The sequence below is a fragment of the Perognathus longimembris genome, chromosome 13 (assembly GCF_023159225.1).
Source record: "Perognathus longimembris pacificus isolate PPM17 chromosome 13, ASM2315922v1, whole genome shotgun sequence".
In the NCBI taxonomy this organism is placed as follows: domain Eukaryota; kingdom Metazoa; phylum Chordata; class Mammalia; order Rodentia; family Heteromyidae; genus Perognathus; species Perognathus longimembris.
This window is the reverse complement of record NC_063173.1, coordinates 37,726,584-37,743,522: the sequence shown is the minus strand read 5'-3', so window position 1 is coordinate 37,743,522 and position 16,939 is coordinate 37,726,584. Positions and strand designations below refer to the sequence as shown.

The 16,939-nt window shown below is 41.9% G+C and overlaps 1 protein-coding gene across 4 annotated transcripts in view; it reads right to left on the bottom strand.

The window, feature by feature from the left end:
- Ehf (ETS homologous factor) overlaps positions 1 to 12,765 on the bottom strand; it is a 41,642-nt gene extending 28,877 nt beyond the window's left edge. For 2 of the 4 annotated variants that reach the window (XM_048359807.1, XM_048359810.1), the window contains exon 1: positions 12,617 to 12,765. The gene's annotated coding sequence lies outside the window, so the exon portion shown is untranslated. Of the gene's footprint in view, positions 1 to 9,457; positions 10,894 to 12,461; positions 12,511 to 12,616 lie in introns of those variants that run through there. The other 2 variants (XM_048359808.1, XM_048359809.1) reach the window with 2 other exon arrangements.
- Between the last annotated feature and the right edge of the window lie 4,174 nt (positions 12,766 to 16,939).

Genomic DNA, 16,939 nt, shown 5'->3' with positions numbered 1-16,939 from the left:
ATAATCCATGGAACCCAAAGATCTATTGAGATTATGGATCATCAGGAAATTCACTGGCACTTATGTTTAGATTAGAATTTAAAGAAAATTTGTGTGGTGGGGTTAGGGTTAGGGCACAACAGTTTATTCTTTTCTAGGAAAGAAGGTCTGAGAAAACATTCTTGTTCTCTTGACTGGCTTAGACGTCTCCTTTTGCTCTTACACTGAAAACAGGAAGGGCATTACTATTCCTATCTAGTGTCCGCTGAAATAGGAATTGTCCTGGATAGAACTTTTTCTTTCCAAGAACTGCCACTCTCCATACCTTTCTCTATTCTAAAACCAAGTAACTATATGATATAGTGAAGAACGCATGGAGGCTGAGAGCTCTGGCTCACACTTGTAACCCCAGATACTCAGGAAGCAGAGAATGGGAGGGTGGCTGGCCCAGCAAAACGTTGGAGAGATCCCACCTCAACTGATAGCTGGACATAATGGTGCACATTTGTCATCCTAGCTATATGGGAAATGTAAAAGGGAGGAGCTAGGTCCAGTCTGGGTTAAATAAAAATGAGAAACCCTATCCCCAAACAACTAAAGCAAAAAATACTGGAGACATGCCTCAACTAGTAGAGCACCAATCTAGCAAGTGTGAGGCTCTAACTTCAACCACCAGTACTACCACCACCACCCCCAAATATATATTCTTTTATTTCTCATTACCTCTAGGGGTTTTTGTAAGCTTCATTAAGTCCCAGAGACGGGAACCACAATATCCAGGATGCCTTCTTGACTTTTGAGACCATGCACTTCTCAGGGTTTTGTCTATGGACCACTATGGGTACCAACCACATTCAGCATAAGAATCATCACTAGGCACCTCCTTTTGATTCTATATCCTTCCACAGTTGAGGCTGGTTTGTTTATTTACCTGTTTCCTTCAATTTCCTAACTAACTAACACCAAGAGATGTCAGCCCTGAAGAAAAAATGTCCATAAACACAAGAAAGAACAATGTGGTAGAGTCAGACATGAAAGATTCAAGTAGAAAAGGTCAAGTTCCAATCTGCCTGTGGAGAACCCATTATTGTCAGTGGGAAATAAAACAGTTCTGGATCCTCAATATCCCCAAGTTGTCACATTCTACAGCATTCAGTTGCTGACAAGTAGGCATTTCTGAAAGCTGAACAATTTGCCTATCCCATCTACAGAGGGTCTCTATGATGGTTATTCCATTGAGAGAACTACCAATTCCATCCTACCCCAACATTAACCTTTCAGAAGCTTATTTAACCACCTACTGTTAGCCATTCTTGCCCAACAAAATTAATGCTTCAGCCTTCTGCAGACAGAAAATATTGCCAAGAATCACTTTTCCAAATAATACAAACATTGATTCGTCCTTACAAATTTTCATGTATAATACAAATATAATATATTGTATAATATATAGTATATACACATATACATATATAATGTTTATTAGATGTTCAGCACCATACTAGGTGCTAGAGACACAGTTCTGTAAAAAACACAGACACTGCGCTGCCCTGTTGGACTCTTAGCTAGGATACACTACCAAAACAATAGCAGCTCTTTCCAAAGTCTGATGAGCTCATTCTCCACCTCCTTGGCAGTGAAATGGAGCAAGAGCAGAGAGAGCCAGGCAATTGTCCTGGCATTTGGGGGTAGCCATCTGTGAAAAGAATTTCCACTAGATTCAGCAGTAGAACCCAGTCATGGACTTGTGGGCCACACTTTAATCCTATCTACTCAGAAGGCTGAGATCTGAGGACTACAGCTCAAAGTGAGCCTGGGCAGAAAAGTCCACGAGACTCTCATCTCCAATTAATGATGAAAAAGCCAGAAGTGGAGCTGTGGCTCAAGTGGTAGAGCTGACCAGTTTTGAGCTAAAAAGCCAAGCCAGAGAGCAAGAGGCTCTGAGTTCAAGCCTCAGCGCCATCACACATGCACATGCACACACATGCATGTACGCGCGCGCGCACACACACACCCTACCCAACACCCAACACACACATAGAATCCATCCTCTTGTCTGCAACAAGCCCCTACCCTTGTGTTCACAGAAAACCCCCTCCAGGACATGCACTTGGCAGACAGGATAATGCCTTTGAATTTGTAGAGCATTCTCAGCCAAAACCAATCTCTACTCAGAGCAGAATAAAGCAGTTGGTTGTCTGGATGGCTGAAAGTCTAGTCCCAAGACAATGGTGTGTTTATGTGTTAGAGGGTTAGGAGCAGGTTGTTAACATAAAACCCACCGTAAACAGATCTGTTAATTCAGTTGTTGGCAGGGGCTTCTGTTATCTCCTGAATGCCTCCCAGAGGGGATAAACCCTTCCTTTTCATTTGAGTTGGCAGCAGAGTTATTTTCTTGCACCTGTTGCTCTGCTCCGATAACAACGCAGTTAAGCATTGATTTGTTGGAAAATAAACAGAAAAAAAAAAAAGAAAGAAAGGCATGTGCCCAAGCAGCCTGAGCTGGTTTGACTGAGCATTCATGCCAATTTGTTTTTCCTATAAAAACCAAAGAAAAACCTGCATTTTCAGTTCAGATATTATCCTCCCACACTCTCTGAAAAGAAGAAGGTATGGAATAGGCCAGTGAGAGCCGGTCGGCCAAAAAGCCAGAAGACCTTGTACTTTTCCATTGGCTGCCTCTACAAGGGCACTGAGGGGTAGCCAAGGTCTGGACAGAGATATGGCCAGCCTCCAGCCTGCCCAGGTTCAGATCAGGAATCAGATTAAGAAGAGATGGGGCCAACGGGAGGTGGCTGAAACTCAAACCACACTCTTCCCAAGAGGTGACTTCAGAAATCTAGTGTTTCGGCAAGTAGGTGTGGTCTATGGGCTACCTCCTAAAGCAGAGGCTCAACACCCCCCAGAGTTGCAGACTAGCCTGTCGTATGGACATCCTAACATCCAGCTCTGGGCAAAGAGCTATACTTGAAGAAAACTTCCTCTAGTCCTTGGACCATGACACTCCCATTTTGTAAATGAAGCCCACCAAACCTACCTCAAAGGTGAGCTACAGAGAGTCACTTGGGTTCCGTCTGCCAAGGGAACTGAGGTGTTGGGTTTTTTGTAGAGAAGGTCTGAGAAGCTGGACGCATGAGTCCTACCCTAATCCAAGCACCATGTTGCTTCCATTATTAGTGTGTTAATATCACATGATGCACTGCAACCAAAAAGGGCCATAGACTGCTAAACAAATCACCCAGGTGGAGATCATGAACAACACCGATTAGTCAGTGGCATCATTCCGAGGAAGCTTTTTAATATCTTTTGGGGCTGAAGAAAAATGAATAGAGACAACAGGCCATGTTTCCCTCCCTCCCCTCCCTTCCCCTCCAAAGCCTCGGGTGTGCCCCTGGTCTTTCAGCCGTGGGTCCCATTACCACCAGGCCACTGATTTAATGGTGGGGCAGGACAGTGGGGAAGGGCTGGGGAACTTGGCTTCACCAAGAGCATTAAGAACAGGGTGATCTGACAGGGGAGGGACATGGCTGGCTGAGCACTCCCAAGCATTCTTGTCATGAGCAGGGCAGGGAGTGGATTGCCTCGAACCAAATCAGGCAGCAGAAAAAGAAAAGATTTAACAACACCCTTAGTGGACTGAAAAATAAATAAGATCAACCGCGCAGGAATGCAAGAAGGGTGGAGGGAGGAAAGGGGTGGGGACTGGAGCCGGGGAGCAGTGGAGATGGACAAGGACAATGGTTTGACCATTTTGAGAGTCAAGTTTCCTACCAGGAAAACACCAAGATTCTCTAGCCACGGAGAGATCTACAGCCATCAGTTTGGTATTTCACTGACTGAATAATTACAAACAAAAACGATGACGGCGAGGATAGTTCATATTTACGTGTTTACTGTGTGCTGTGAATGGAGCTAGGCTTCACACAAATTATGTCATTAAATCTCACAAGAACCCCAAGCCTCAGAAATAATATCACACACACACACACACACACACACACACACACACACACACACACACACACCATTTTACAGATGAGGAGGCACAGAGAAATTAAACAACTTATCTGGAGACAGGAACCTAGTAACTAAAGTTGGAAAAATTATTAATAAATGTGTTATAGAGAAGGAATGAAAGGGAAGAGGGAAGGGGGGAATGAGGGAGGAGATAACAAACAGTACAAGGAATGTATCCAATGCCTAACGTATGAAACTGTAACCTCTCTGTACATCACTTTGACAATAAATAAGAAAAAAATTAAAAACATAATCTTAACTTTAAAAAAATAAAATAAAATAAGAAAAAGAATGAAAGATAATGCAATTCTTGGTACTTCCAAAATAGATTCTTGTATTTCTAAAGAGGAGAGGGATGTCAGAATTCTTTAAGAACAGCTCCCTTACCTTCTCTTTTTAACAGGAGTAGGGTGTATATCGACACACACACACACACACACACACACACACACACACACACACACCTTGTACCTTAATCTGAAAGATCTTCATTGTACCAATTCACGACCTGATCCAATCCAAACCTTGAATTCAGGGAAGCTGGGAATGTGGCTGGGTGGTAAAAGCTGTGCTTACCAGGCATGAGGCCCTGAATCCATGCCCAGCGCCAAAACAAAGCAAAACAAAGCAAACCCAACAACAGAAGAAAAAAAGAAGAAACAAAAAAATAAAATAAAACCCTTCAATCTGGCTTCCTGCTAGAAGCTCTGGATTGACTCAGGGGCTAAAGTGGCTACCTGAAGCAGTCTCACACTTAATAACTCTGATAAAAGAGCAGTAATAACAACAAGAACTATGGCTAGAAAATTAAAGGGAAATTATGGCTTCCTTGGAGGAATACCTGGTATCTGAGCCATCATGCAGGTCCTGAGGGCAGACCTGTTTGTGCTGGGAGCACTATGGTGAGGAGGAAGGGCCAAGATGCTTTATTCAGGGGTCCTGAAGTTCAAAGAAATCCAGTGAAGTACACACACACACACACACACACACACACACACGCACACACACACGCACACACAGAGAGAGACACTGTCATTACTGTGTCTACCACCCTGCTGGAAATCTTGCAAATGACTGTACAAACTTAGTCCTAAAATATGGGTGAACCTCATGAGATTTATTTCATTTTCATCCTTCCACCTTGAAAAGCGAAAAACATCTGGATTTCCTCACATGTAAGAGAACCTCCACCTTTAAAAAAAAAAAAAAAGAGTTTTCTTTGTTTAGAAAATCATTAAATGACAACAGTAAAAATTTGGGGCTCTTGTTGTTTCAGTATCTTCCTAAGAACATACATTCTCCTACGCCAGGTTTTCTTTTCCCTTCTTGAACAGATTTTGTTCTGCTTCTCCTAACTCACAGGTTTCTGTGGCTAACTCTCTGGAAAATAGAACAAGAAAACCCATCTGAAAGGCGAGCAACTCCCTAGTTTCCAAGGAATTAAAATTCCTTCACTGATGGTTTGACCAGTCCCTCAATTATTTCAGAGGAAACCTTGAAAGTTCAAACAAAACTAAACACTTCACAAGCTCAAAAACTATATCCTCCATTCTTAAGAGACCTCAGCCTTCTTCTCAGGGTTGATTAGAGAGGCAAGGCAAGAGTATGCAAGGGGGTCTCTTCTGTCTGCAGTAGCTTTCCAGCCTCCTCAACACCACGGAATTGTTTGTACATACAAACCATGTCACCACATCCAACAACAGAACAGGTTTTGTAATTTGAGGCTCATGTAAAAAGAAAATGCAGTGCCCCTGGCTTGAAACTTACTAAGAATTTCAAGGCAGCAACAGCAGCGCAGAGCACCAAATAAGAGTCTTTCTAAACACAGGACCTATGTAACTACACAGGATGCAAACCCAGGATATTGGTTAGTCTATTCTAGGGGGCTTGATTCACAACTGCCTTTACCCCAACCAAAACTGTATCATACCCCATTGGGAATGGGAGGTCTTTCCTGTCTCTGAATGGCCTATTGTCTACCTTCTCAGGTGATTCAGAGGATAAAACAAAATACAACATAGATTATGTCTATAACCAGCTTGCCTATAGCAGGCACACAACAAAGGTTAGCTCTTATTCACATTAATGTTATTACTATTATCATCTTCATAATGCCAAGATCCCTACACAACCCCAAGAGTGCCCAGAGGCAGAGAAAACATATTCTTTTCTTTTGGCAGAGATTATCTATCCACAAATGGTGCTCAGACATCAGTTCATTCATGATGTGCAAGAAAATGTGGTAAATTAGAACATCTTAATCTTTTATTTGTACCATATACTCTTTGCAACCTGTTGAGGCCTGCAGGCCCCTTCTTAGCTATCTTAATTGTTGAAATACTTTGTAAGACAAATGTGTAGTATCATAATAATATACGTGCTTCTTCATTAACACATCAAATAAGAATATCTAGTACATAACTCCTGTGAAGTCAAATAATGATATCCTGAGAAATAAGAAGCAAATGTAAGACACTAAAATGACTAAAATTCCTCTTCACAATAGTCATAGTTGTGGCTAATTGTAATGTAGGAGATTTATATTGAGGGAATATCTGTTCATAGCAAGAGAAGATTCCCAACTTTATTTAGAGGTTATTGAATTCACATCCAAGCTCATAGATTCTTTGAGTCCTCCCCATAGGCATCAAGAGATTTTTGGATACTAGATTAGAATCTCTGGCTATTTTATTATCAGTAAGGATAGGCCTGTCCAACTCAGCCACTAGAAACTACTTCCACATGGCTAGAATATTTAAACAATTCAGCAAAAGGAAGATCCTATTGTGTCCAGGCAAAATTAGTAAATAGATTTTTTCCCCCCTCTGAGACTGCATGTCCAACATCAGTGCTTCAGCAGTGGTGGTCACTAGACATCTGGAGAGCCTCTCAAGAATTTTAAAAGTGAGCACTCATGTACAAAGGCATTGTAAGTCCTGTGAACTACCTGAAGGGAGCCTTTATTTTCTGGAAGTTCCTACATGCCAAGCATCAGGCATAGGGATAGGAGTATGCTACCTGAACTCTCTGGGGCCTTCCCACAGCCTCCATTGATTGTGGTCTACAGAAAGCTAAAAAAGAGGCCAAGCAGGGGTACAGAAATGAAGGGACCAAGGGTGAACAAATGCAGCAGTGGCACTCACTAGATACTACATTGAATATGAACTATACAACTCGTGGGTAGAGACAGGAGGGAAAAGCTGGGAGAGAGCAAGGGAAGAGGTGACATTGTCCAAAAAAAAATGTACTCCTTACCTGCCTTATGTAACTGTAACATCTGTAATGACTGTAATACATCACCATTATAAGAACTTGTTTTCAAATGGCTCAATGTGGAGGTTCTCCATTAACTTGGATGGTCTCATTTCCCTGCTGTTCACTATCCTTACCAGCACATTTCTTTCTCCAAGTTACAATGCAGAACCAGAGTGAATCATTATTTTTTTTAAAGATTTGTTTTCAGAAATTAGTACTTATCCATTCCAGCCCAAGAGAGATTCATTGCAAACCATCAAACTGAGTATTTCTCTTTGACCTCTGCAAATTACTAATTACTAATTACTAATAATTGACACACAAGCATTTTCTGAATGTTTTCATAGTCTTTGCTCACATTAATCCTTACAATATCCCTGTGCCATATAGGTTATTAACCTCATTTTCCAGATGAAGAACTCAGATGGTACCACTTACATAATTCACCCAAAGTCACTGGACTACCCTAGTGGCCTTGTCCAATTTGAACCCAGGTAGTCTGACTAAATGCAATGTTCTTTATATCACATTCTAGCTGCTCACAGGCCATAAAGACTCCTTGCTGCCTGCCTCTTCAGATACACAGCAGTGAACAATTGCTCATCGTCAGTGTTCCTCCACACATAGCTTCTGATCCGTGGAGATACAGGAGCTGTGATTTAGTGCTGTCTAGTTTTCTAAGTGGACAAAGTCTAAGCACATACCAGATTTAGGGCCAAATCCCCAGGCCACTACAAAGACAAAAGAAGTCTTGTGCTGGAAGCTGATGGCTCTTGCCTGTAATCCTAGCTACTCAGGAGGCTGGGATCTGAGGATCACAATTCAAAGCCAGCCTGAGCAGGAAAGTCCATGAGACTCGTATCTCCACTTAACCACCAAAAAATAGAAAATGGAGCTGTGGTTCAAAGTAGCAGGGTGCTAGCCTTGAGCAAAAGAGCTCAAGGATAGTGCCTGAGCCCTGAGTGCAAGCCCCACGACCAACAAGAAAAAGTTGTGTCACTATATAAAACAGAACCGAAAAGAGCTCTTCCTCAGACTCCATTCACTTCATCCTCTAAAATACTCCATCAACTCTGAGGAAATTTGTCAAAAGACTTCTAGGAGTGACTCTAGAATAACCTTTACAAGACAGCCATATTCACCAAGCTGGTCATACACAAGAAGTAGAAGAACTTTTTCCTGTTCCAGGGAAAGCCCATCCGAGCTTTGTAGGTTATTTGCAATGGGCTGAGGAGGAGGGCTAATGGAAGAATTGAAATTTCTCCAATCTCTAACTTGGCCGGTAAGATCCTGGCCCTCAATATTGTTGTTGATTGTATGTCTATGACATGGAGAGAGGAAGAAGTGGTAGGTATAATATTTCAGGTTCACCACAATTACAACACACATCAAAGAAAGTCTGCATACAAACAAGGTCATGCAAAAGTAGAAATAAATTGTTCTGCTGATAGCAGCATTAATAAGGTAGCTCATTAGTTCAATTATCAGACTATTATCAGTTTGGCACTTTGGCTCCTTTTAAACATAGGCTTTGTTTCACCAGAAAGCATGCTTTAAATGCAGCTACACTGTTGGTATTTGAAATAAATAGTCATGTACCCTGAGTAATAATTAGGATGCTTCTGAGAAAATACATGAGACAGGCTCTGAGGTCCCAAGAGTGAAGAAAGATAAGAGGAGAACATGAATCCAATGAGCCAGAGCAAAGGGGCCCAGCCCCGTCAAACAAACTGAGTAGAATGTGGTTAGGTGCTAGTGAAATTGTTTTCAAAGGAATATTTTACAGGGTGTCCCTTTTAAAACAAGGTCAATTAGTACCCTAGGAACATCTTTAAATGGGACACCCTGCTTGACCCTGTTGTAAGCCCTAGTTACTCCAGATATAGGGCTGAGGCCCTCAGGGAGCATTCTATGACTTCCCACTGGGGCTTTGTCAAGGAGAAGGGCCCTGATCCTTCCCATCTGCCTGGTTTTCCTGGACCTGCCAGGGTAGCAAACTCGCAAGGGCCCATATGGACTGAGTGGATGCCAGGGTGCCAAATGCCACCACTGAGGAGGTGTTTTATGGACAGCACAACTAGAGTATCTGCTCATGTGCATTGCTGCTTCCTGTGCCCACAGCTTTATCCACTTCCACACTCACGCTGGCTTTAAACATGGGACAAAAATTGATAAAGATGGGGTATGGATGGGAATAGATCCTTACACTCCCACAAAACTCCAGGGGTTGGGTCTTCTGGAAGAGGAAACTAAAGTCCAGAGAGATGGAGTGTGGGCCGCACACCTTTGCCAGGTCTTCTGACTGTCAATCCTGAACTCCAACCCACGTACTGCCTTCCCTATGGTGTGCCCATCACTCTAATGGAAAGATTCTTTATTCCCCAGAATTATTTTGTCAACAAACCCTGAAAGATCCATGGAAATTTTTCTTCTAGTATATCGCTGCTTCCTGATCTTATTGCCCCTTGTGGCTAGAAAACAGGTATCTCCTGGGCTGAGCTGTTTGGGGGATCATTTGTCCCTCAGCATTGCTAATTTCTTGTGCAGCCTTTAAATTATCCAAGTTAAAGACACAAAATAATTTTTAATGGGAGTACAATTGCTCCTTAGAACCAATGATAGCATTTTATAAAGCTCAGATATGAAAATGTCAGAAAAAAGTATAATATCCCATTCTCCCCATTCAGTCATTCAGAGACAGGTTTAAGAGGGCAGAACATAGTACAGAAGTCACCTACCTGCCTCTGTGTTCAAAAAACAACAACCCCACCACACATTCGGCTCACCCAAGCTGAGAGCCACTAGGATCTACTCTTACCCATGGAAAATGTGTGTGGTCTCTAAACAACATACAGTATCTAAATAAGGACCCCACCCTCAACAGAAAAGATACCACTTTGACATTAACAGAGGGTAAATCTCACAAGAGAAATGGGCTGAAATAGCCATAAAATGGTGTCACCAAAATTCACGTTCCCTCTGGAGAGTGTTAAAAAGTTCCTAGTGTCCAGCCCGTTCTGTCTCCCAGAGGTATTTGAAAGCAATATCTGTTTGAAAGCACACCTGGAGGAAGGTGAGCCTTTCTAATGTCCAAACCATTGACTGCGTGACGCTGTAACACAAAACACGGCTCTTACAGCAGACTTCCAGAAAAGCAACAGAGTTCAATAAATATGACCCAGTGATCAGGACCCAAACTCGAGGAGGAGTGACAGAAGATTAGAAGGAAATAAAACTTCCATGGATTCCAGAAAGTTAAATTCTACTTCCTCAGAAAGAGACCTTGGCACAAAGAACTCACATGCTGGCCTGAGATCTGAGTTCCTTCTAGTTTTCTACTAACTACTGAATGTTACTGAGTCCACATCTTAACGTCTCAGTTTTCATTTTGTCTCAGACCACTGAGACGTCAAAAAGGCTCCTGGTAGAGCCGGTCAGTGAATGGGAGTACTTCCAGAAACTTCCAGGCTAGGAATCATGGGCATGGTTTGTTAGAGGGCTACACTGGTTCAAGGCTCTTCCACAAGAAATTTCAATTGATTAATATATTAAGATTTTTTTTAATTCTAGAATGTGACAAGTGATAAAAGTACAACCAGAAAGCTATGTGTTAAATGATATTTTAATAAACTGTATTCACACAAAATAATCTAAAGGTCTGTGTGGATCTAACAAATCAGTAATTTTTAGCACAACAGAATAAATGCAATTGAATTTGAGAACAGGTGTACCAATCAGACCTATACCAGCACCTTCCTCTACCCATAGCTAGCTTTGAAAGATCCTGAGAATCATCTTGAATGGTGAGATAAGAGGACTTTAATCTCAGCTGTTCTCTCAGTTTTGCTCTTACTTCCATGAAACAATTGGAAAACACAAAAGATTATCTTATGATATTGTTTTTTAATTGTAGTCATGGTGCAAATGACTCTCATTTTGTTTTCCTCCCATATTTAAACACCATTACCTATTGAGGTAGAAATGGCATGGACCCACATGGCTCTGTACTATGAGAAGATGGGCTTGATGAGTTATTTCAAAGTCCTAGAATTTTAAGTGACAAAAGAGGACAAATGGAGCCTTCTACAAACTTCAAAAGTAGCAATGACATTCTTTAAACCCCTTGAAAAGCCTTCTCTAGTAGTATTTCCTAACCATGAAATTTTTCCTAACACCTTCAGCAAAGCTGTTGGAAATCACCTGTTCCCTTGATCTCAGTGGAAGTAGCATGCAGCTATGTGTGACCCTCAACTTCCCTTTTCTACAATAAAAGACACTATTCAAACTCATTCCTACACCTATGTCCACAGAACTAGGGCCTGAGACACAGCTTCAGTCAGAATGTTCTCAGAATCCACTCACTTTCCCCCTATTACAGGGGGTCAGTGACAACAACCATCAACATTATTTGCAAACTTAGGCTCACAAAATCTTACATTTCACCTAAAAACAAAAACACATAATCCCTAAATGGTACTTGGCATACACATTAGCAAATATGTTGGAAGTGTTATTTTGTTATTTCAGTGCTATTATCAACCAACATGAAGATTAATTCTCCTCTATTCCTAGTTCTGTCTATATGGTGACCAATATTTCTTCGCTGTACACAAACAAAATCAAAAGAGTCCCTATAGAGAAATATTTGCTGCTAGTGAGTCACATCTACTTGTCTGGCCATAGATCCTGTTGCAGAGAAACAAAGGGTTAGTTTGTCACCTCCAAAATATGGTAAAATACTTTACTTAAATTGATTTTGATTTTGTACACAGGATCATTTTAAGGATTCAGCTTTTCCCAGTGTTTCTGCTACCTACTTTGGCTCAGCTGGCCCCTCTTTCCAGAGCGGGGATAAATTATTTTGCCTATTTCTAACCAGTTTCTAATGGTTGGAACACACAGAAGATTAATTGGCCTTTCTCTACAACTTATAAGTCAAAAACTTACTAACAACAACAACAAAAAGCCTGTAGAAAGGAAGAAGTTGTACTCAAAGCCACAGCTCCTTAGCCAACCTGCCCTGTACTGAGCGATGGCCGAGTTACCTATCTGCTTTTTGTTTCACAAGAATCCAACCCAAGGGACATGGCTTTGCCCCAAGAACTGAGGGCTTTTATGTTCACCATGTTTAGAAGCCTAGACAATGCAGGAATTCACAGATAACATCCTAAACAGCCCAGCTGCCCCTCAAAATACGATTCAAACAATACCCAGTGAGGTGAGCCCAGGTAAAGCAAGCTTCACTTCCTGCCAGCTGCCTCCGGGAGTGTGTTTTATTTCATCTGTCTGATTCAAGACAGGCTTCTCTTTCCACTCCGGTGTTTGAATTCCAGACTCAAAAGAAGGTTTAAAAATCAGGACTTACCTCATTTACCTAAAGATTCTGGGTGGGAAATCCAATAGCTCTGGCTAATGGAGAGGAGGCAGTAGGTAGCACGCCAGCTCCTACAGGGTTGGGGAGCTACAGGGATATCACGTCTGAGCCCTCATCAGAGTGAAGATAAATGCATATGACAATAATTTAAAATCATTTTGTAGAATGTTAAGCAATAAGCCACCAACCGGGAATTCCCTAAGTCACTTCCCCCTCTTCTGATTGGCTGCCCAGCCCTTTAAAAAAATAAAATAAAGGATTACAAACATTGGCTCATTTGCATTTGGCCAACTCACACATTAGTGTTCAAACAAAACAGGTCTAACCAGGTTATGCCTGTGTGTCTCGAGAACAGAGACAACCTGTTAATGGATGAGGAATTGATTTGGTGGTGACTGTTCTTTTTGGCTTAGTGGCAGTTTCAGGTGAAAAATCCCTTTGCTCCCCAGACACCATCAGAAACAGAGAAGGTAAAAATGCAAAATGAGTAGAAGTCCAAATCTGTCAGAGGGGATAGTAGAGAGTATGGGGGCCCATTTGATCATCTATCCTGTTTTCTAGTGTGCCTTTATTCCACTTTGCTTTGGCATTTAGAGCTCAGCTTAGCTTGGGCTGTTCTGTTTCAGGTTTGAAAGGAGCTTCCAGCCAGTTCTTTCCCTAGACATCCTCTTGGTTGCCTATTTTGACAGTGATCTTGGGTAATTTCAGGGGATTTTGAAAAGGCAAATCCTCCAGCCCTGATAAGAACCTTAAGAGAAGATGTGGAAATGAAGAAAAAGAGAGTAGGAGAGAGGAAGGAAGAGAGAGAGAGACAGAGAACATAAGAAATGAGGAAAGGAGGAAGGGCCCACAAGGAGATGTTAAAGTTCAACAATCAACTCTCCACAATGCCAGGGCTAATTGGCTGGTGTTATCTAGGTTCTTTACATCCTCCCAACACTGACATAATCCTTTTACTTTGTTTTACAATTTATTGACACTCTCTGTAGGAGCTACAGAAAAGAGAGCCATGTTGCTACAATTGGAAAGAAAAGCAACATAGTTTGGGCAAGAAAGTGAAACACTGGGTAGAATCTCTACAGGTTTCCAACAGCCAAGCTCCCTCTTCTCCCCTGGGACAAGGGCATACCAGGAGTTGGTTTCCTGTTCCTGCTTCACTGGTTCCCAAATGTTCCTCTACCTGGTGAGGTGAGCCACTACCCTGGCAAGGAAAAATGCCATCCCCTAATCTCTCTTCCACCCTCTCTCTCTCCCTCTCTCTCCTCTCTCTCTGTCTTCTTGCTGGACACCAGTCAGGCATAAGCTGAGCAGGTTTCTTGAACTCACAGAGCCTCCCCTTCATGGGAGAGGAAAAGGAAATCAAATTTTGGGAAAGTGATAAGTTTGATCAAGACATTCCTTGTGTCAAAAGTAGGTGGCCGCTGCCTGGTTAAGGATGGGGATAAAGGAATTGCAGAACCCTTGGTCTTTCCCACTCAGTTTCTTGATTTAAGTAACACATATGCCAAGAGGTCTAAAAGTGTAGGGGGCCTTGGCATATGGGGCTTTAGAATTGCAGCAGCTCTTAAAAGAGATCTTGAAGATATAGGTAGTGACGGGACAACTCTGTAAACCCCTCTGTCTCTCTAACTTCCACCACACATTGCTACCCTCACCTCAGATTCCACTTCCTGTACTAGCCAAGGGCCCTATTAAGAAGCAAATGTGTATGCCCTGAGCCTGATAAAAACAGTAAATGTCATTATTGCCCATTATCACATTAGCCCCAATTAGCTTATCAGCTCCAGATCTGAGAGCATGGCCCTGGGGAAACAGCCTGCTGGTGTTTTGCTTGGAAGATGAATCAGGAGCAACCCAAGGTGCTCAGGCTCCGCCCAGGACTGGGTACAGGCAGTGTGAGGGGTGGGGATCAGTGCCAGGAGGACACCAACAGGCAATGCACTTTTGCCTGAAATTAACCTGACACAGCAGAGTACAGATCCAGATAAATGACATGTGGTCCTGGGGTAGTGAACGTCAAATGTAATGCCTACTATGATGCAGCTCCTTGGCCCTGGCCAAGGGCCCAACTACCTTTAATTAGAAGCCCTTTAATTTGTAGATGAAGAATCCTGGTTCTCTCTCCATTCCTCTTTCCACTCACTCTTATCAGCCAATGGCAGGACGGCTTCATGAAGGCACTCCTAAGAGGAGTCCTTTAGGGGCACTGGTGGGGTGGGAAGGAACGAAAGGATGTCATCTCATTCCCAGAAGCTATTTTATTTGTGGAGTTTTATGTATATGAAGTAATTATCAGTGGGAGATACTTTGTGGCTACTTATTGTTGGCTCTTCTCATCTATCTTAGTTGAACGACCTAGAAGAAAAACATAAACAAGAGTAATTTCTCTTTCCATGGGAAAAGAAAAGCCAAATAGGCTTGCATCTGCAGGGAAATTCCTTTGGAATATTGTCTTTTATTCTATAGTCAGTTTCAATAAGATAGTGCTAAGATGTGAGAGAGGAGAGAGAGGAGAAGGAAAGAGAAAGATGAAAGAGAGAGAGAGAGAGAGAGAGAGAGATCCTGATACTTTCATCAGAGAGTACTACAACTAGGATTTGATGAGGTCTTTTCTGCAAGAATCTCATACGTATCAAGTAAGTCGTTCGTGGTGAGAAATTCAAATGCCTTACTCTATATGGACACATCATAAACTCCTGAGGGAGAACCTAACAAGAGTCTCATTCTCACTGCAGGCCTTCCTTTGTTCTGTGCCACCAAAATTCTATGGGAGAATGAGAAATGATGTGGAGAATGAAATAAAGATACAAGGTCAATACTAAGATAAAGTCAGGAACTTGAACCAATTCGAGATATCCAGCTACTCTATGTAGAAACTTTACTCTTTTTCTCTACAGGTCTTAGATCTCTGCAAAGGCTATTAAACAACTCACAGAGAAAAGGGGAATAAAACAAATTTGACTAGGCTATTTGCAGGGGGAACCCTTGAGTACATTGGTTTTTCTCTTAGATCTACATTGTGAACACATAGAACCCTTGGGACCTAATACCAAATCAAGATTAAGACAAAGAGCTTCTCCAAGCTCTAAGGTCTGAGTCTTAGCACTAACACTCTGTGGTTACAAGGTCACTGGTATTTGTGGGCTTGCTTTGTAGGAAGGATGGATGGCTTTTATGGAGAGGTCTGTATTTATTTTTGAAAGCATGTAAGTGTTTGCGTGGCTTTCTACTGGTCTTTTGTTTACTCTTTGCCCCACTGTTTCTGTGTCCTCCCTTACCCTTCCTAAAACAGATAAATGTATATACAAGACAAAAGTTACAGAACACAAAAACAGTGACAAGGGAGAAAACAAAACAAAACACAAACAAAATAACAAAAAAAAACCTCTTGTTTCCATTTCCATTTAAATAAACATCATTTTCTAGGATCATATGCACATAGCTATTGAGCCATTGCCACCTTCTCCTAAGAATATCCTCCTTTGGTCTCACTATGTGAATGCCTAGAGTTCTGCATAATTTATCATGTCCAAGTGTATTGTTTGTTTATTACCATCCAGTTGTATATACATGTAGATTTACCTACTATCTTCTGGTGACAAGGAACTACCTCTAAAGCAAGGAAGGTGTGATGGACATACGATATCTGTAGTGAGAGCAGGCCTGAAAGGAGCAAGAACTTCTTTGATCCTGTGAAACAGGGAAGAGAGAGTCAAATAGAGAATATCAGCACCTATTACCCTGGCTATAGTCAAATAAGTAACCAGGGTTCATAAGTATCTTCTTGCCTCCGAATGGATGAGGTCAGGACTTAGGGGATGTCCTGTGCAATAAGGAGAAGCTTCACGGTCTCTGAAGGTGACAACTGAGTTCTCTTTGTGCAGTGACATGTTGACAGCTGTCTTAATAGATCTAGACGGAGAACTTTTAGATTTTGCCATCACTTTTATGCATCTATGTCCTGAGCAATCCCACTTCCAATGGCACACACACACACACACACACACACACACACACACACACACACACTTTAGCTTATGAATACAACTGTAGCCTTTTGTGAACTTGCCCTTTATATTTTAGTGATTCCCAAGATGACTCTATTCCTGCCCCTCCTTTGTTTCTTCTGCCTCACAGGTTTATGGTTTCTGGCTTTGCCATTCTTCCCAGATAGCTTTTTACCCTGTCTTGACTCAATGCCAACTTCCCTGCTGGGATTTTGGTTCTTGAGCTATGCTGTGAGCTTTGCCACAGAACTTTTATTTGTATCCTCTAGAAAGTTTAGACATGTTGGTTACTTGCTGACAGACTTTC